Source organism: Centruroides vittatus, unplaced genomic scaffold (genome assembly GCF_030686945.1).
Source record: "Centruroides vittatus isolate TY-2023 unplaced genomic scaffold, ASM3068694v2 contig_549, whole genome shotgun sequence".
NCBI lineage: Eukaryota > Metazoa > Arthropoda > Arachnida > Scorpiones > Buthidae > Centruroides > Centruroides vittatus.
In genome coordinates, this window is record NW_027122325.1 from 2,418,122 (window position 1) to 2,440,358 (window position 22,237).

A 22,237-nucleotide genomic window follows, 5' to 3' on the forward strand; every position below is an offset into this window, starting at 1 on the left:
AGATTGTCATAAATCAGCTTTACCATTCAATTCAGAACAGATCATGGAATAATTCAAAAGAATTATTTGTTCTCTTACCGCTGGCCGGAACCGCTTTTAAGTTCAGAAAATCTATCTGATAAATCTCTTTATCTTCTATTATATACATATATCAAATTTATTTACCGGGATTTTTTCATTTTAGTAGAGATTTCTTTTTACCGAAAAAAATTATTTTATTAAAAAAATCGAGTTGTAATTATATTGGTGAACAAGCTAATAAAAAACAAAAAAAGTATTGCCTTTTTTTAGTGTGGTAAATCGTTTATTAAGAAGCTAGACTGATCTTTAATGGAAGTGTACAATTCCTTTGTCGCTTTTTGCCACACCCGAATTGGGAGTTGCCTGAAAACGGGCGGAGAAGTATAAGGCCTATAATTCAGTGATAAACTGTGCGTTGTAATCTGTTTTAACTGCTCTAACGTTATTCGACTATGATTCATATTTATCTGTAAGATAAATTCTCAGTATTATTTTGAAGACTTTTACGCAAATCATTTTAATGTATTACTTAACTTGGATGCCATTTTACTTAAATTAAGAAAAAATCAGCTGAAGAGATACTGTAATTAATATTCAAACAATTAAAAAAATTTAATTGTCTTTTTTTATTGTGATGAGCGATAAAACAATATAATAATGATATAATAAATTTTTAATATAATTATACATAAAATACAACGGATGAAGCATTGCATACTTTGATTTCTTTATTATGATTCTTTGACATTTAGTCTCTAATCATTGAAGCTTCTGTCATCTTTAACCACTTGGGATAGTCAGTCTGTCTATGTTATGCAATCCTTCTCTTGATTTCTTATTCTACCGAGCTTTTTTCTGATCTTCTCACGAGTTCTTATCACTGTTACAAAATCCAACAATAGTTGTTCACTTTTCACAAAGTAATAAACTTTTCGTTTGAAATTCTCTCCTAATTTATATAAATAAATGAAAACTACGGATATGAATTAAATGAAGAGAATATCTTGTTTATTGAAAATTTATGAATCTTGTATCCCGCGATCATTTCATGATTATTTCCTGTAGTTGACCCAAACAAATTACTAGTCGCGAACAATCTTCACTTTGATGCTATCGTTAATTATAACACCATAACGTCATTAATCTTTTCCACCAAAAAAAAAAAACACATTAGCAAATTTTGAAAGCACAATTTTCAAATAATTAATCAATATTTTTGAAGCATTTTTAATGACTTTTTCTCGATCAACATTTTGTTGACTTGTAGAATTTAATCGATTTTTTTTCTTAAATTAATAATTTATCGAACAATTATAACGACCAGTAATTATTTTTTCAATCTTTTTTTTAAATAAAAATGCTAATGTTAAAGGAGGAAAAAAATATATAAATTCTAAGTAATAGATCCATTTTTATGGTTACATAAAATTAATTATTTAAATTGGAAAAAGGAGCAAATCTTTTATGTTTTTATTTTTTTTTTCATTCAGAATTTCCTGTGCTATTTTTTGGAGTGACTAAAGTAGGTTGGAAAATTAATAGCACCATCTATTGGCGTACTATTAAACAGATTTTTTTTTCATCTCTATAATTGTTTTTTTACACAATGTAAACTACATAAAATTCAACTATTTTGTATAAATATTGGCTTTTTGTATTATTTAATGTATACATAAATTCATTATAAAAGTATATATTAATTATAAAATGAATTTATAATAAGATATATAAATATTTAAAATCTTAAACTTTATATATTGTAATGTAAATAAGTATTTATCATGTAGATGTTAAATTAATTTTGCTTTTTATGAATATTGAAAAGTACTGAATATCTGTAAATTTTAAATTAAAAATGTACTTTTTTTACTGATGGTTGAAAATTACCTACAGTAACTTAATATGAAATATGTTTATAAATAAATAAAATAATATTAATAGTTTTTATTTATTTATTTATAAATAAATGTATGAAAAGATTTAATAACCATTCGAAACTGTTTCTATCAATGAACTGGTAAATAATTACGGCAACAAGCGTGAAATTAATGAGAACTGTTTTAAAAGTTAAAGCAGAAAACCAGATGGTACTGCACCTTCATGATAGATTACAATGGTTCAGGAAACAGAGATGAGCTGTTGCATTTATTAGAATATAATTTGTTTCGATTCTATTCGTTTGTTTCCTATCACTTGTTTGTTCACAATATGGAGAATTTCTTAAGATTGAAGAAAAGATGAAAGAAACGATTTGATTCTATTACCACCACAGCTATCTATCTCTCTCCCTCTCTCTATTTTTTGTGTTTTAGCGTTTAATTAATCACTAAAATGTTTTTACGGTTTCGCCATGTTTACTATGTCATATTAAAAATATGCACATAAAAAAAGTTTTAAAGTACATGAATTTAATTTTATTTTGGAGAAAATATCGTGTTTAATTTATAACCTGCATAAATTATAATAATTTAAAACGCTTATTGATTTTACAAAACCAATCAATTCCATTATTATAAACTATTTGCTTTAGTATAACGTTCGTTTAATTAATTTTATATTAAAATATATACATTTATTTATTAATATTTCAACGCTGTTTAACCGAATAAAAAGGAACAAGACGACAAAGAGTTTACTTTTTTTTTTTTTTAACTAAAAGCATCTACAGTTATTTTTGCTAGTTGTAAACTCAATTCAATTATTTTAAGACAAAAATATTTTAGAACGTTGATTTCGACTGATATTATTTTCTACTTGTGGCTCAAAACTACTTATTTGTTGGCTTACTTGTTAGTGAATCTTTTTCTAGATTCACTTCACCTGCAAAAGAAAATGCAGTTACTAGTGACGAACCGCTCTGTCTGATAGATAACCCTATACAAACAATCGGTGCTAGAAGACAGAACCTCTCTTTATTTCCTTGTATCATCATCCGGATCATTGTTTCGAGTGATGACAAGTTTGTCCTAATATAAGTTCATCTACAACAATCATTTCTTCTGATATTATCTGAAGTCATTTTTCAATGTTTTTCTACAGGATAAATAATTCTGATTATCTATATTTTATATAAAAAAATTAAAGTTTAATATTAAATTTTGACAAAATATACTTTATATATTGGAAAATAATTAAAATAATACATTATAACTGAATATTTAATTATAAAATGTCTCTATCAATTACATAGTATAACAATATTTTTTATTATAATTCTTAAATATATATTCTAACTAAAGTTCACCAAATAAAAATGGAAGCAACAAATAAAACAAATTGATTTTTTTTTCATATGAGTAACAAAATTATTTATTGTGTTATTATTTAAAAACCTTCAAATATTGAGGAATAAAGTACAGTACACACGAACTCTTATTAGTTTTCCAAATTTCTTGTTTTATATTATACATATATTTTAAACAGAATCTTTTCAGTGTAATAACTTCAAACAATATATTAAGATAAATTCAGTAATTTATAAATTTTAAGATATTGAATATATTAAATATTGATATTGAAAACTTTCAATCTTACAACTTTCAGACTACTAAATATTTAAATATTATAAACAATTCAATAGTTAATTCCTAGAATTTTTTGATAAAAAATAAATTCAATTAAACAACTAACTATATTTATAATTTAATTAATTCCTAAATAATTGAAATAGTAATTCTAAGCCATAAATAAATATATTAAAGATAATTTTAAATTTTATTTTATTATAAAAAATCCATATTTCATTATGCAGAGATTTATGATTGTGCATTTCAATAAATTTCCTTTCTAACAATTTTCAGCCTTATTTTACATGTCTATAAATAAACCTTATAATTTAAATGCATTTAATTTTACTTTTCTTATTATTCTAAAAAGTATAAAAGTTTATATTTTTGATAAAATAAGCATTAAATTTAATCAGTAATTTTATATAATAATTATAATAATTATTTATATAACTGGAAAGAAATAATAAATGAATGAAAAATAAATTATTAAATTAATCAATTTTAAATTAATAAAAAGAATTTTTATATAATTAAAATAACTAACTTATATAACTGAAAATAAACTAAAATTTCCTTTATTATAAAATTCTTTTTCCTTTCTACTAAATAGAAACTTGAAAAAAAATTTTAAAATAATTTCAATATAATACAAAATTTTTATTTTAATTATTCATAAATTTTATTTTAAATTGGATTGTTGTTATAAATTTTAAAATATAATTGAAAAATATTATTGTTTACTTTAAAAATTTTAATGAGAATAATTCTCATTCAGCTCTAAATAATCAAATTTACAATATTAATAATAAAAATCCTTTAAAGTATATATTTTTTTTCAAATGCTTGTAATAAATAAGAAGTTATTACATTTTACTTACATAAAAACAATTTTGTGAATATTTTAATCTAAGTAATTTAGTAAATGTAGAAAAAGTAATTGACCTTTATAAGTCAATTACTTTTTCTAGATTTACTGAACTGCTGTGCATGTGTATTTGTCTGACAATGTTGCAAATCTCATGATTATAACTTTCATGATTGTCTAAGTTGTTAGCTCAATTCTATGCAAATCAGTAGATCAACATATCTGAGCGTCTAACCATCAACTAATTCCAGGGTCGTTGAATTTTCGGTCGGTATATGCAACTATTTCTACGTAGGGGCGCTTTAAACTCGAAGCTCCAAACAAGCAGTTAATTTTGCTTAGAGAATAATTCGCCACTAATCAAATAATTTTAAAAAATTTAGCAAAATCGTTTTAAAATTATAAAGATTATTATTTATTTATTCTTGAAGTCAACATGATCTTGATTTTATGCATTTGGTTGAATAGATCTAAACTTGTATTCTGACCGGAACAATACCTCTGTTAAAATCATTCTTAGTTAAATTAGATTTTAGACTTTAATTTCATTATCTTCAATAAAGCTTTTGTAATAATAAAATTGTTTTAAATTAGTGTTTCTTCTTACAAAGAGAGATCTTTCGCAGCGAATTTGCCATTCTAAAGGCATACTACAAATCTGATTAATCCCATTTAATATAATTGTAGACAAATATAGCTAAACTCAGCTAAAGCAAATAATTTTCTGATTTATGCAAGATTATACATAACACAGATTGGAATGTATCCGAATAGAATGTTGGTTGGATGTTTTGAAGTTTACAATCTAACAGATACATAATTTCCTAATCTTATTCTCGAGGGAGCGACTTCGTGTGTTCTTGTAAAACACAATGCACTAAAACTGGCTTAACTCACTTGACTCTGGTTATAATCTAGTAATGTAAACAAGAAAACGAAATTCGAGAAACACTAGGTACTTTAGAATTTCAGAATAAAAACAAAATGCCAATTGATTAAATTTCTAAGTTGGAAGTAGAACAGAAAAAATTAAGAAGCAACTTTGTATTTTAGTTCGTTCTTTTATTTGATATTTTTTATATAAAAATGAATAAACTGCATGCATTACAAGAGGCTTTAAAAGTGCTAAGTAAGAGATTTTAAGGAAATAATAGAGCTTTAGAAATTTAACATTCGATATTTCTCCTCAAACAAAATCAATTTATAAAGCGTAATTATGATAAATACTTTTCAGTCGATTTATAATGATATTAATGCCTCTATTCAATCAGTCATATTTAACGACGTTAATAATGAATTTACCATAGGTGACCATTTATCTAATATCACAGCATATCTGATATCAAACTCAAATATGTTTGGTATTAGTTCTGACAGAAAACAAATTGATAACGGATTTACTTTCTGAATTCGTTTACCTGATAGGAAAAATAATATTGAAATTTTAACTGAACTGTCCTTTTAAATTTTTAAAATTGATCTTATATTTAATCCCTAGCAAACCGTTTTATTATTTATCGCTATCGGTTTTACGTATAAAGAAATTCCTGTAAAATATAATCGTCAAAGATTGCTGCCCAAAGCCAATAAACTTCTTTCGGAAGAGTCCGGATTCGATTCCTGCCTTAGGTAATATTATTTTCTTCTTCTTGAAAGTCTCTTCAGGGCATCAGGACGGGAAAAGTTATCGAACAAAAAACGAAAAATCTATCAAATATTAGTCATCTAAATTTGACTCTTCTATTATAATTTATCGTTATTGTTTTAAAAATTTTCTCAGTATAACTCTTCAAAATATTTCATAATGTTATCATTACTGTTCTCTTTTCGTTTTGTATAAAACATTTCACGAGATATTTCCAACTTTGTTGACTGGTTGTACACATGACATGCCTCGGCAAATGGCAATAAATGTCATAAAGTTTTCGAACTGCAGACAGTTGATTCAGTTTAAAATTTTGATACATTCCAAGCAAATGATGTTCTCACTATTCAATATATGATGAAGACATTTTCGAAAGTTTCCATAAAATTCTCAATTTTGCATTCATTTTTTTATTTAGTAGTAGTAAATATCTACTTCGCAAATTAGGAAAACAATAGATTAAGCTAGTAGCATGTTTATGTTAACGCTGCTTTAAAATAAATATAAGTTTTCATAAATATATTTTGTTATCCTTTGAAATAGTTTGCAAAATAAACGACGCTTTCTATTAAAGTTAATATATCTTTATTCAATTATTTGTCACATTCTTTACGCTATTTTAACAAGAGATCTACAAATGGAATCCTAAAATATTTTATTCTTATACATACTTCATGAAAAACAGTAACGTTTACGTTTGTCGTCACTAAACTCGTTTTATCAACTTTGTTATTGAATAAATAAGTAAACAGTTTGTTATAAAATTTACTATTTTTATTGTGATATAAATGTCATATTTTGCAGCAGAAGGATTTATATCTAAATTTAATACATCTGTTTGTAATATGAAAATATAAAACATCAGACCTCAGATTTCGAAAATACAAAAAGTTATAGTAAATCCTAGTAATAATATTAAATTATTTGTAGTTAAGGATAATTTTTTTTGTTTTATAATAATGTTCGTTTATACAATTGCATTATTTTGACATATGAAAAATTTAAACGTAAATATTGGCAAAAAATAAAAAGGTACGAAAACAAATTCAAGACTGTCGTATAATAGTGTAACATTTAAGGTATTTGCTGGTTCATTGATGTTCTACCCTTCGGCATATCCTAACTGGAGTGCCTCGTTCCTTCCTTCAACATGTTGTGCCTTGAGCTCTCTTTTTTCGGCCATTGCATCCAATCCCATTTGTCATTTCATCCAACATCTTTCTTCCTTCCCCTTGTGTTATAGTTAATTTAATATTTGCTCTATATCGAATTATGTAGACTATATATTATTCTAAAAATCAAATCATAATACGGTATGATTAAATGTTTATATATGAAAAACATTTAATCATAATCTATTTTCAATAAAAAAGTTATTTTAAATCAATTGAAATTGAATGCCAATTTAGAATAAATGTTTTTTTAATTTTAAATATAGACCTGCATTTATAAATTAAGATTATATATCTCTATAGACATATAAAGTCTTTATTATATTGCCTTTAGATTATTTTGTATTTCAAAAATATTTAATAAACATCCCCAAAACTGTTTAATTCTCTTAAGTAATAGATTGCACATTACATTTTTATAAATTTTTCTTTGTAAATGGCGGACAGGCAAGACAAAAATATAATTTTTTTTAATGTGATGTGTGAAGCTCGTTTCACATTATGCGATAAAATCGCTTCGGTAATCGCTTCTGACGTCACACTGTTTACAAATTTGTTCAGACTACGCAGTTTTTCCAGGCGATTATGCTAATTTTCGAATTTAATATTCACAGTTGTTCTTTCTCTTAATATAGTTCAATTAATCTCCCAATTAATTGCTTATCCGTTCCATCTAATAAGTTAGTTTAAAATGTAGAGGGGGGAAAAAGCAGCAATCGATCGTACGAAAAACAGAAAAGATCATCACATGGTTTCAAATCTTGGTGTTCATTGGATTATTTTGGAAAGATAAACGACAAAGTTCAACTAGTCTGACTTTTGTCGCTTGTCGAGCGATTTCTTTGTCGTACGCCTCAAGTGACTAAAATTGCATTACATGAACTGGATTCAAGATAATATCACTTGAAATTCACAATGAAACTCTTAAAAATGCTTAATTACTTCATTAAGCTCTCAAGTTTGAGATGTTCTTCAATAATATCGTCTATTTTGTTCATATTGTTTTTAAAAAGAATTTTAAAAAGTCAAATAGAAAATTTTATCATCGACGTATTTATTGATTAAATTATAGCTTCCTGCTTACGATTTCAAGAAATGAAATAAGATATTGATTTTGCCTCATGCGCTGTTGTAACCTTTAAATTGGAGTACATGAAATTTCAAATTATCTTATAAGTTATTTTGTTACGATTTTATCAGTCTCGAGGGATTAATTATCAGACATTAAGTTTAAAAATATCACTACATTTAAGCAGGAAAGCGTGTTACGATGGTTTACAGAGTGATCGAAGGCTAAATATATAGACGAATTTTAAAACTTGGAGTGTTCTTGCTATGATATTATTTAAAAGACGGTTTCTTCTTTCGACGGAGAGATTTGTTTTTAAAGATTGATGACTGTATTATTAAAATTTGATACTATCTGAGTTTTACTTCTATAAAAATCTTTCATTAAAGACAGAATATAGATCATTTTTGTGAAGGAAAAAATGAAACATTCGATATCTTATCAAAATATATAAAAATGAATGACTTCATTTTTGTGAAGAATGAATAAATAAACTATAATTCGAAGAGATTGCTTGTTCAGCAGATTTAGACGTGGCATTTCTCATCAGCGAATATAAATTAAATGTTCATCTTTATACTAAAGATACAAACGATCGATTTAATAGAAAAGTTTCAGTAAAACAGCATAGATTTATCGATGGAAACAAAGGCATTGTCAAACTTGACACTTGAATGTATGTTCGATTTTGCCAAATATACAGCAAAGATTGTCCAGCTAAGTCGAGAAGCATTGAAATATTTTTCAATAAATCCTAAATCTTATTTATAGATTTATTGCATATGATTCATTTGACCTATAAGCTATGTCCATGGTTTAATATTTTATTTGAAATAAATATAGAAACAATTTGAAGATGACATTTTGAATTTCAATTTCAATAAAATCTTTTCTAAAAGTGAAAACCGCTTAATTAAAAACTGAATTCATTAGCGTTTGCAAGACATTTCCCATAATCGCAAATTTGGGAATCATTTAAAATAGATAATAGGCTTTTAGAGTTTCCACGATGAATTAGCTATGATTTACCTGAGATTCTAAATTGTATATCCAACCATTTGCATCGTTGATCGAATTTATGCAGTATGCGATTAATTATTCATCTATTTCAGCAATGAATTTTGCTATTCTCTTAAAGCATAAATTTATAAGTTAATAACATAAATCGATGCCTTAAGAATATGTTTTCTAATACAACTAATTAAACAATTTATATAAGTTATGAAATTATAAAATTGTAAATTTCAACAAATCTGAAGTTTTAACATAACAATATCGAATTGTTTAATTAATTATATGTAATTAAAAAATTAAAATTTTCTAACAGACTCAATAAAAAATATCTCTTCAATTAAAAACATGTATATTAATTGCCAAATATCATAAATTACAGGAAAAAAGAACACTTTTGAATGATATTTTAAATATATTTTTTGAAAAAAATGTTAATGGAAATTTTTGATACTGACTTAATTAAAAAAAAGTAAGACAAAAATTATTCATTTGAAATCTTTTTAAAAACAAGAAACTATTAAAATACTTAGAGATTAGAAGAAAACTTCTTACAACTAATCCCTAATGTTAAATGTGTTACTTTAAATGTATTCTAAAGGGAAGTAGAAGGCGAATTTTTGCTACTGAATTGTTTTTTTTTATTTCATTACATCCATTAACGTTTTTAAATGAACAAAAATTCATATAAACGATAAATTCGATTAATTAAATAACAAAAAATAAATACTCCCAAGTTAAAAAAATATTGTTACAGTTTGGTTTGGTTGGATACACAACGCAACCAAGAACGATTTGCCAAGAGAGTACCTTCTAGGAGGACTTTATACAAGGGAAACTGGCTCCTATTTAGGTGTTAGAACCGTGAAGAAAACCTGGAAAACTTCACGCTCCCTTTGATCAAGCGCAAACTCGAGACCAACTACCAGTGTCTCTCTCTCGGATACTGGTTATCACAAAGTTATTGCTATAAAACACTTTATACTTCATCTTAGCCTAATAATAAAGTATATTAATTTACACAGCGTAGGCCTGGATTCTGTTCGTAAATAGTACTAAAAGAAACCATTATAACATTTACTTAATAATCAAAGTATATTAATTTACACAGTGTAGGCCTGGATTCTGTTCATATGAAATTAAGATCTTAACAGAAGAACATTAAAGTAAAACATTCGCTGTAACTTGGTTTTTGATATATCTAAAACGATTTCCTATGTAAAACAATAGATATAAAATAAAATATCGAAATCCATTTTTCCAAAACTAACGCTTATTATCTTTTTCTCAGGAAACGGAATGCTTTTACGTTAAATAATGAATTACAGAAGAGTAGTTATTTCTTCATATTCTGCAGTTTTCAGAAAATTGATGGATACATTCATATATATACTTATCCGTATAGAGGTCATTTAGCTTTTATTATGTGGTTGATGATATTTTCCGAATCAGCCCAATAGAAATGATAATGTACTCTCCAAGATATATTTATCTTACTTTTGATATCTACTTCAATAAGGAAAAACAATACTTTAAAAAGTTTCTTTTATTTGATTATTAAATGTATTTATAATTAAAGTAATATTGCACTTTACGAAACAATACAGATGAAAACTTTTTTTTAAATTCTCTTTGATGAAGCTATTTATATAATAATATCTGAATTTTAATATAATTAAATTTATTTTATTGTACTAAACATAAATACTTTTAATACATAGAAAAAACAAAATTTTTATTTTATATTCGCCTTAATTTCAAAAATTTATTCGATAATTCGTTTAATTAAGAACAAAATAGAAATAAGAAAGTTACGTTTATTTTCAGTTTGAGTAATAATGAAAACTAAAGTAGTTAAACCTTAACATTTTTATTTTCCACTCCATTGTTTCCATTAAACAATTGTATTTATTTTGTCAGGAAAACTAATTATTTTAGTTAAATTCTTTCAATGCATTAATTAAAAGTAAATCTGGAATTGTGACAATTGTAATTGAACTTAAATCGAAAAGTTAATCAAAATTTAAAAGGAATTATTTCACTCTTAACCATTAATTTTTTAAATTTATTATATATATACTTTTTTTTTTTAAACAACGATAGCAAAACTAGCTTTTATTTTTACAAATTCGTAAAGTTACTGATAACGAAAAATAATATTTCATATAGGAAATATCATTTACTGAAACATATTAATACAAATATGCATTTTCAATTATGTATTTAAATTTTAAAGCTGTAAACTAGAAAACAGCTAGGTTAGATTCATATAAAATACGTCGTCGAACATATAAATGTTTTATTGTTATACATTGTAATCTTAAAAACCGTATTAAAATAATCAAATGAATATTTAAAAAAAAATCAATTCAGATATGAGCATGATGCAATGAAAAGAAATTCTTCTTCCAAATCAATATGCCAATTATTCAAAAATATCAAAATTCACTTACAAAATCATTAAATACAATATTTTTTACATCATTTACTCTATATTGTAATTTATTTTTCGATATCCAATTTTAGAATAATTTAATTAAAATTTAATTAGAAAAAGAATAAACTAGAAAAAAAAAGAAAAAAAAAAGACAAATTTCGTTAGTGATTCATAGAATTCTCCAATAAGAAAAAGTTTAGCTTTTATTCACGTTTCTTCTCTTCCCTTTTTTTTCAATATTCTTGTTTTTATAAATGATATTATCTGTTTCATCTAATATGTTTCGATGTAAGCATTTTTTTTTCTGATATGACTCTTTTGTTACAGCGAATGATTTATTTCGGTGCCAATACTCCTATCTTACGTGAAAAAAATAATATTAAAAGTATACAATAAATTATCGGATGTTTTAAACCTGTCAGCAGTATCTCAGATAGTGGAGTTCGTTGTCAATGAGAAACTACCGCTGACAATGGGATGCATCTTATGTCACTTGATATCAAGATAGATGCATAGCTTCAAACTACTTCTGAGCAATTGCTATGTCTTATATTGCTCAATGGATATTATCAATCACAAAGCTCAGTTCAATAGAAATATTCGCTATTTTTAATTCTTATTTGCAATTCAGGGGTTTTTTCTTTAAATATAAGCCTATATATAACAGCAAAGTCTGCGACCTAAAGATATTTGTGATTCACTCGTTTTAATATTTCTTTTCCCCAATTGGAATTGTTAAACTAAGAAGTGTAAATTAAAGTTGACTTCTAATGTCAGACGGATGGTAAAAAATTGTATATAAGAACATATGTCATCGGCATTACAGTCATGCATTATTCACAAGGAAATAATAGGCAAATATGTCATAACTGATAGAAAACTTTCGTAACATAAGGCATTTATTGTCAATGTGTAGATTTTTAAATTTATGCCGAAACATTTTTACATTGTCAAATTTAAAGATTTTTTTTCTTCTGTTTACACTGTACTATCCAATTTTACTTTTAATTTATTTATTATTCTGTGTGGAAGAGTCAAGAAAAAGTTACGTATTTGTCGAATATAATTTATTAGAAGAGACAGACCTTCAAGTTGAACCCATACAGTTAAACAAGAATAACTGTTGAGACGGTTACTAGTAAAATTTCACTCCTTTTTATTAATATTTTTAAATAAATATATATAAAAAACATGCTTTTATAAATTTAGACAAATTGACTAGTTCATTAAAAATTCAAAGTTTCATTAAAATAATCTATGATAATTTTATTTGACAATAACAAAACAAAACAATTATTATTAATTGAATTAATCTTCAGCAATAACAAATTTATACACAGAACAAATTAATTAAGCGCTCTTATATTTAAAATTTATAATATTCATTTTATGAAATTTAATTAAAGTGTTTTTAAATTTGATTATATTTATTCTAAAGGGTTTTTTTCATTTTTCTAAAAATTTAAAGATTGGATATTATTATAATTAATTTTGTCATTTTTATTTTGCGGTCTTATCGATCGATGGTTTTTAAATGCAAACTGTATGATGATTAAAATATTTACACAGCAGGTCGAGTGATTTACAATATAGTTAAAATTCTACAGTACTACGTTTAGCTAAGCATTTTTATTTACATAAATACGCTGTGATTAATAGGAAGCTCATTAAGGACTCCGAACATGTTTTATAAACATAATATTTTAAATTTACACGTATACTCTCAGAAAACATTAACGTAACAATAATAATAATATATTTCGGTATACTTAGAATAAATGTCATAAGTATGAAAGGACGTTTATAAAGTTTAACACGCTTTTTTTAACTTTTAACAGTTAACTTTTTCTCTTATGCGAAGCACGGAGTGAAGATATAATGTTTTCTTTTTCTACTATAAATATAATAGCACATATTTGATTAAATTACTTATAAATCAAACGTATTGAAAACTATTTAAAGCTTTGTCTGTAGGTTACTATAAGGAAACATTATTTAATACGAGAGAAGAAGAGAAGAAATATCATGTACGATGTAATATATAAAGTGTATTTAAAATGTCGAACAAGACTTGAATCTGAAACACTTGAATCAAGAAACACTATTTCAGAATACTGTGGAAGTATCAATCATCATAGTAAAGCATATCGCGAGACATTCTTTATCTAAAATCTTTATTTACATAAATTCTAATAAACGTAGAAACAGATACATCATATACTTAATACATATGTCAGATATAAGCGTAAAGAACACAAATTTTGCATCTTTAAAAGCTTCGATTTTATATAAGACTCTCAAAGTGTCTAAGTGATTAATCCTCTAAAAGATAAATTCTCCTCGGTGTGTTGGCTATCAGCACATTAAGGAAAATTTGTACTAGCTTGTATCTCAGTATATATGCATTATTCTGATGATGTGTTCTCCTAGATATTCACCAGGACTGCAAAAATGTTTAACCTGAAAAAGAAGCATTTTGTGTCCTTGTTTATACGAAAAATTTCCATTCTTTTAGTATGAACAACGCGAGCCTGAAGTTTTGCTGCACATTAAAATGAAAACTGGTTAAAATAAATGAACAATTTAATATTTTATTTTTAGTTTTAACGTTAAACACCTACATTTATTTAATTCAGATATGCATACTTTCTTCAACAATGCCCATTGAATTAATTTTAAGGAAAGATTTTTAAAAAATTTTGTTTATTTTCAGATTGGTTAAACTGAGCACTTCTGTGCCACTCTACGTGTATAAAAATATTTTAAAAATTAGTGAAATAATAAAAATATAAATAAATCTGTTATAAAGTAATATAAATACGTATACAATGATGTATTAATGCTCTTAATACGGTGTACTGTACGGCGAAAAGTAATAATTGCTTTTTTAAATACATTATATCGTTAATTACTATTAAAAATTATTATTTCAGGAAGTGATAGTAAATTTTTTGAAAATATAACATTATTGATGATATTGACCATTGTTTTCGACGTCTTTCACAATATTGCTCAAAATGGAAGAAAAAAAGTCAACTTGCTACAATATTAATAACTAAGGAAGTGAAAAACAATTTTAAAAATCAAAATAAAAGAGCTCAATAAAAGAAAAGATAAATAAAAACATCTCTAGGTAATGTCTTGAAAAATGACAACGAAAAGTATCAGACCACTGCAAATAATTTTCGAACTTTTGCGTTAGTATACAAATTTTATGATGCCAGAATTATTAGCACAGATATTAATATTCACATTAATAGTTCCGCCATCATAAAATTTGTATACTGACAGCGTGAGACACGTTAATTATTACATAATAAATGTAATTTTGGTTTATTATAACACGTTTCATTTTATCCTCCAGACTCGACTAAAATGAATCATTTAATATATTCAAAACATTCATTCACCTATTCATCTATTTTTCGTATGTAAAAGTAATAATATTTTTTCTCCTGAACACTGGCATATTCTTCAATAGAGAACAAATGTTAATATAATACGGAAATTTTTATCAAACTTATTTAAATATAGATTCTGACTTAAGTAAATCATTCTTACCTCAAAATAAGTTACATATAAAATCAATATTTTATTTTATTCCATCTTATATCTGTAGTATTATCAATATAAATAACAATATATTGAAATGAATGAAATATATAATTCAATATAATTCAACTTTAGAAACTTTTATAAACTATTGATTCGTTTGAATTAATTATAAACTTCAATATATTGTATATAAACAATAGAAGTTTATTAAATAAACTTAAATAAATTGTTTATGGTTTTATAATTAGAAAAATTGGTTAATGTTACTTATGGTTCCAAGATGGCGGCTCGTCTCTGATTCCAGCAAGGAAACTGTGGGGACGCACGTTCTAACCTAACCTAACCTATTCTAATAATTTTGTTGGTAATAATTATGGTAATTCATTAGAATAGGTTAGGTTAGGTTAGAACTTGCGTCCCCACTGTTTCCCTTCTATTTGCTGGAATCAGAGACGAGCCGCCATCTTGGAACCATAGGTAACATTAACCGAAAATTTTAGTGCCTAATCAAAGCTTATTTGAAATGATTAATAAATAATATATTAATTAATTGTTTCTAAACAGTTTTTCAAGAACAATAAGCTTGAAAAGCTATCCAGAAACAGAGTAAAAAATTACATAAACATACAACAATTTTCAGTAGACATAAACGAACAGATACGATTTAATTCTAAACACGTATACATAAGATCGAGAAGTCGTCACTTAATAGCCACTTATTAAATTATCACACTGGTGAATAATTACACGAATGTTATTTAACAATTAATAAGCACTCATATAACGATACATCACGAGTATTATTGTCAAATATATTTCCTTGCACAGTGTTTATTATTATGCTTGCATTCACACACCGCGTTTTTCCTAAAAAGTAAACACGCTTACAATGTAGCTTACAGCGCTATTCTACGATAATAACGCCAAGGAAATGAAGTTATGTTTACGCCTTATAGTGGATTTTTCTCCGTTAAAATCGAAATACGTTAAGCGCAAGTCCGCTAAATACAGGATTTATTGATAAGTTCTTTGAAGAATTTTATCGATAAATTTTCAAAAGTAAACTCTGTTTTTAATATTTCGAATATATTTTGAAAATTTCAAGTTTCTGTCACAAAAATCCGTCACGTAAATTCGTATAGAAAGTGAATTAACAAACAAGGTTATAAACATTCATTTTCATTGAGATTAATTTATGTAAAATTATTAATTAAAACAATTTATTTTGCATACTATTTATTAAATAACTTTTATATTTACTAGGAAATAAATTAGCTTGGTTTGTGGAAATTCGAATTAGCTAATTAATTCAATATTTGAACTTTGACTTAGAAATTAAAGCGGTATTCTGCCAGAAAGTAATTTTACGTTCAGTTGAATATTTTGTTAGAGGTTTTACGCAAAATTTCCAGTATTATTACAATGATCAGATTATTCAGAATGCATTAATAAACGATATCTATAATTTTAAACATTTTAACATGTAAATTAAGTATTTTTAGCGACTACATTTTGAGATAATGTTTCTTTTAACGCAATTCTTAGTTAAAATATATAATACATATTTGGAAATTCCAATGAGTATGTAGTTGTTAGTTGTTTACAATATAAATGCTCTTATAATTACAATTTCATCGTAAATTTCATGTACTGTACAGTACTTTCACGAAATTTCGTCCTATTTTAAATGCATGAGTTTTATATTTAAACTTGTTTCTGTGATTTTGTTTTTTGAAATATCTAAAATACATTTACGGAATTTAAATCAGAAGAAAAATAAACTAGTTTTAAATGTTAAAAACTATACTGTATTTTTAAAATGGCAATGTATTCGTTAATTTATTTATTATTGAAAGATAGTGTTATGTTAGGTTTTATTTAATAAATAAACAACAGATGTAAGATAATATTATATTATTTTTGTTAATCGCATTGGAAATTAAGACAGTATAATTAAATAGGATTTTCTCCATGGCTTGATTATTAGATTATTCATTAGTTGTTCGATACAAATTAATTTAATAATAGTATTGACTTTATTTAATGATAACCATTCAATTTCCCATCACTGATCGATCAATCGTAGCTTAGTGTTGGCTGAAATGATAAGTAATCATTTTGTAATTTACGTCGTGTTTAAAATTGAAACAACTGTAAAATTTGAAGTGTAAAGTTTTAACTAAAGCAGGAAAATTGAACAGTTTATTTCAATGAGGAATAATTGAACAATTGTAATTATTGCTACCAAATGCTTTAATACCTTTTGATATCGATGTCATTCGCGATGATTCAAGTTTCCTCCAAACGAAACAAGTATCAAAAGAGTTATCATAAATCCAGATAAGTCTGAGGACTTAGAATTTCTTCTTTATTCGACATTAAATCAACGATGAAATATGAATATCTTTCCATGAATTTTAAAGAGTTATTATCAGTCTAAACTAACCGAAAAAAAAGAATATTCAAATAACTTCGAATGTTTACATCTATATCTTATATATAATGAACGTAAGATATAGTTCTAAACCTGTATAAATAAATAATTTAAAATTCAATAATACTAAATAAGTTAAGCTGTTTATCTTATTAATTATCTTGCATTATACACAGTATTTGACAATTTACTGTCATTTACAAATTCAATACTCAGCCTGATAGTCCCTTAGCAATATCCAAAGGTGGAGATATAATTACAACTAATTTATTCGATAATTAAAAAGATTAAAGTTATTGTTTACATAAAATGACGTTAAACAAATAGAATACGAGTAAAAATTTTACTGAAATAATTTAAAATATTTATAGATTAATTGTAAAGTGATTTAATTATCGACAATTCAGATAAATAGCGAAATTTTGCGTTTAAGAAAGCATTATAATAAATTCGCAAATATTTTTAATGTTAAAAAATCCATATAAGGAATAGGTAATTTTTAAAAATGAGGTTATTTTAATTATATACATATACGGTAAACTGTGTAATATACAATATATCTAATATATATAAGATATAATTAAACTTATATTTATTCTAATATCTAATATATAAACCATATGTATATTGATATAATTGCTACTTCGTTAGGAGCACATTCTTTAGATAAATATAAAAAATTAGTGTCTTATCGGATAAAAAAAAGGGCTGACCTAATTTTAAAGAACAGTTTTTTAAACTTTTTCTTATTACGTTTTTGTTTTATATTTATAAAAAAATAGATTGTAAACATTAAAAATTTGAATTGATTTTTAATTTATAATTATAAATATTTAATACTGGGAGAAAATATAAAATAAATCATGAATAAATTAGACATTAAATCGTTAAATCATCTGTTTATATGTACTATTAACAGAAAAAATAAAAACAAAAATTATTTCCTTTCTTTCAGATACCATTTATTCTGTTTTAGACAACAATGAAATGTCTGAATATGAGATTTATTTCTTGAATTGTCCCATTAAGAGTTCATCCCATCTGTGCAAAAGAAAAATTCGAGTGTCTGTTGCTATTAAAGCATTACAGTTTCGAAGATTAGCAGCGATGAGGAAATAATAACCTTGTTTCTGTTTCCAAACTATAAACAATTGTTGCAGTTAAAACATTAACGATATAAAGCGGGTTAATTACTAGAATAAATTATCGGAAAAATCCATGAAATAATCTTTAAAATAATAAAATTACTGTAATTAAAAAAAATCTTTATTTTTTAGCTTAGATTTAGATATATTATCAGTTCGTGTTAAAAACGGTTTGGAAGAAAACTAATAATGAAAGTGAAAACGAATCGAATTTGCGGATAAAATAATATAAGATAATTTTTTTTAAATAAACATTTAAATTAGAAGAAAAGATCAGTGAAGAAAAGCTTATTTTTTTTTTATTTTCAAGTGTATATTGTAATCCTTGTGTAGACGTTAAATAAAGGAAAGGGGAGAAGGAGGAGGAAACTGATGTTGCTGGTTCTACAAACTAACACAACAATTAAACGTGACACGCCGATATCAGGTTTCAGCACTTGTTTGAAGTGGACGAGTGAGAACAGAGGGCTTGGCACATCAAATAGTGTTACTTCGACAGCTGCGCGAACAAGTTTTCGAGTGTTATATTTCTAAATCAAACTAAAACTATTATTAGATCTTGCAATAAAAATAATAAATAAATATAACTTTCATCAATATTGTAAATACAATGAATAAAGTTTTATTGAGTTTGTTTTACTAGAGAAATTCAATATTACGACTTCATCTAAATTAGTTCGAATTATAGGCAGTGATACATTTATAGGCGAACAGAGCTTCATAAATTCATTTTATGCCTTTTTAACTGCGGAATTTTATGTTTTAGCACATTTCACCAACCGTTTAAATAGAAATTTGAAATTTTGTGAGAAAACTAGAACTTAAACTCTTACATATGAAAGTGCCAATCTATTTACCATAATTCCCAATGCAGGAGAGCAAGAACATTTAAATACGGATAAAAGAAAGCTTCACATATCATTGAATAATCCTAGGATTTGACCGAATAAACTTAAATGATATTCAAAAATTTTCATACTCCAAAGCAAAAAATTAAGTGATTTTTAACTTAAAGCGACAGTTTCTTTTTAAATCTGCCAAAGTTTCAGTAAATAAATTCTTAATTTCAAATTTTCAAGATTCGCATATATTCATTGCATTTAATTAAATGTATATTGAATCAGACAAACAATAGCTGGGACCGACGGTTTCTGGCAAATTTCAAATACTCTTTTCGAGCTGTAACGCGTTACCATAAATGCAAATTATCGTCACCTTCGTTCTAATCAAATTTCACAAACGCCAATGATGATGTTGATTTCTACTCCATTCCTAAACACAATTCTGTTGTTAAGCAAAGGTTTTGATTGCATTTACAAAATAACCGAAACGCCGAATTCCTTTTTAGAAAGTAATTTAAAGAAAAAATATTCCGCTGATTTTGATTTAATTTCAACAATATATCGAAGTGCAATTTCTAAATATTATCGAAATAAAACCGACAAACAAAAATAATCAGATTAAAAACTTAATTTTTAATTTATTTTTAACATTATCACAATTGTAATATAGTTATTATACATTATAAATGTAAAATATAGAGTAATTTGCGTTAAAAATTCAGTCATTAATGTTAATAAACTCTAGAAAACTTATTTCGTATAAATTCTAGAATAATTCACTTAAAAACTTTATATAATAAATAAGAATAAGCGAAGAGTGCACATAAACATTTTCGTCTATATTTGAGCAAAAGTTATTTTGTAGAATAGCGAAAATGTGAAGTCATTATAGCGCAGCGTAACACCTATCTAAACTGCAACATGTTTTGATGGATTTCGCTAAAGTCAATGCGAAGCAAGAACAGCTTTGAAACAATATCCCTCAGAGGGATTATCAATCACCCTGAAAGGATTTTTGGAGCCGGAGTCCTGCTATTTGAGCTTTGTAAATTTTTTAAAAAAATCATTCGGCTTCCCTTTGAAAAAAATAGGATCAAAACTAGTTTATATCCGCTTAGTTCTCATGTAACTCCCACGTTGCAACTGCGTTTCTCGCTTTGTTGAATATTCGTGTTTCTCATCTTTAAAAGCTTAATTCTAACGATGAAAGCTCTTGCGAAAATTATAAATTTCAAGTCTATTAAAGATTTGCCTACGTATAAATATAATATTAAATAATAAACGTTTAAAAATGTTTTAAATCCGTATAAATAATTAGTATATTCGTATTTTTCAGTCAAGAATCGTCGTTAATTATAAAATAACTTAGATTAGTTAGAAAAATATTCGATTTTTAGCTTAAGTTTTGAATTAACATTAAAACTTTCTTCATTTTATCTTAAACGTCGACACTTGTGGCCTAAATAATACATTAAAGAAAAATTTGATTATTTTTTCAATAAAAATTGATAAGCATTTTTAATTTGATTAATTTATAATTAAAGAAGAATAACAAGAAAAGTGAATCGTTTTAATATTAATTATAAAGTAAACAAACCGCTTCACTTTTTTTTTAATAATATTTTTTTCTGTTCTCTTGAATAAAATATGAAATTAATGGTGGAAGAATAAAGCTTAAATTAACAATTTTTGTTAGAAAAATTTTTCTATAAACGAGTCTCGTGTGTCTGTTCTTCTTCGTACAACCGGAATAACAACTTTTTTTATTTATTTATTATAAATACGATTCAAAATTCAGTTAAATATAAACATGCCACAAACTTCATGAAAATAATCAGATATTTCACCGAGAAGAAGAAGAAGAAGAAGAAGAAAAAATGTAATTCTTTTCCAAGATGTTTTCAATCGTAAAAATAAACAAAATATTTTTGCTCATTTTTTATTTAGATTATTGCCATTGTTACATGTTGTAAAACTGATAACATGATCCAAAGTTGTTTTTTGTCCATAAAACATAAACTAAATCTATCTTATTTTCTGTCTACAAGCATTAAACTTTTTTCTTTGAGATTCTATAAATTGAAAATCATAAATAATAAAATATCATTTAAGACCATGTTCTAGAAACAATTGTATAACAAACATCTGTATGAATTTTTTAAAATTCATTTCTATTACAATTGCTTTCAGCATCAAATTAATTTTTTAATGCAGTATTCATCTACTTAATCCTATTTTATACGTTTGAATAATTGATAATATAACTAATTTTAAAACCGTCAATAAATATTTCCCTTAAATATTTAATAAATCGAAACATTTTTGCGTTATTTTGGTTCGTGACCATTTACATGCGTTTTAAGTTATAGTTGGCTTAGTCCATTTCTTTAGGTTTAGCTTTCTTTTGATTGGACACATCGTCCGTTTTCCTCAGCTTAAAAGAAATCAGTCGATTTTCACATTCGTTCATGCGTAGCTTTTGGTCTAGAATAGAGAATACACAATTTCTCCAAAAGATCGACAAACAGAAAG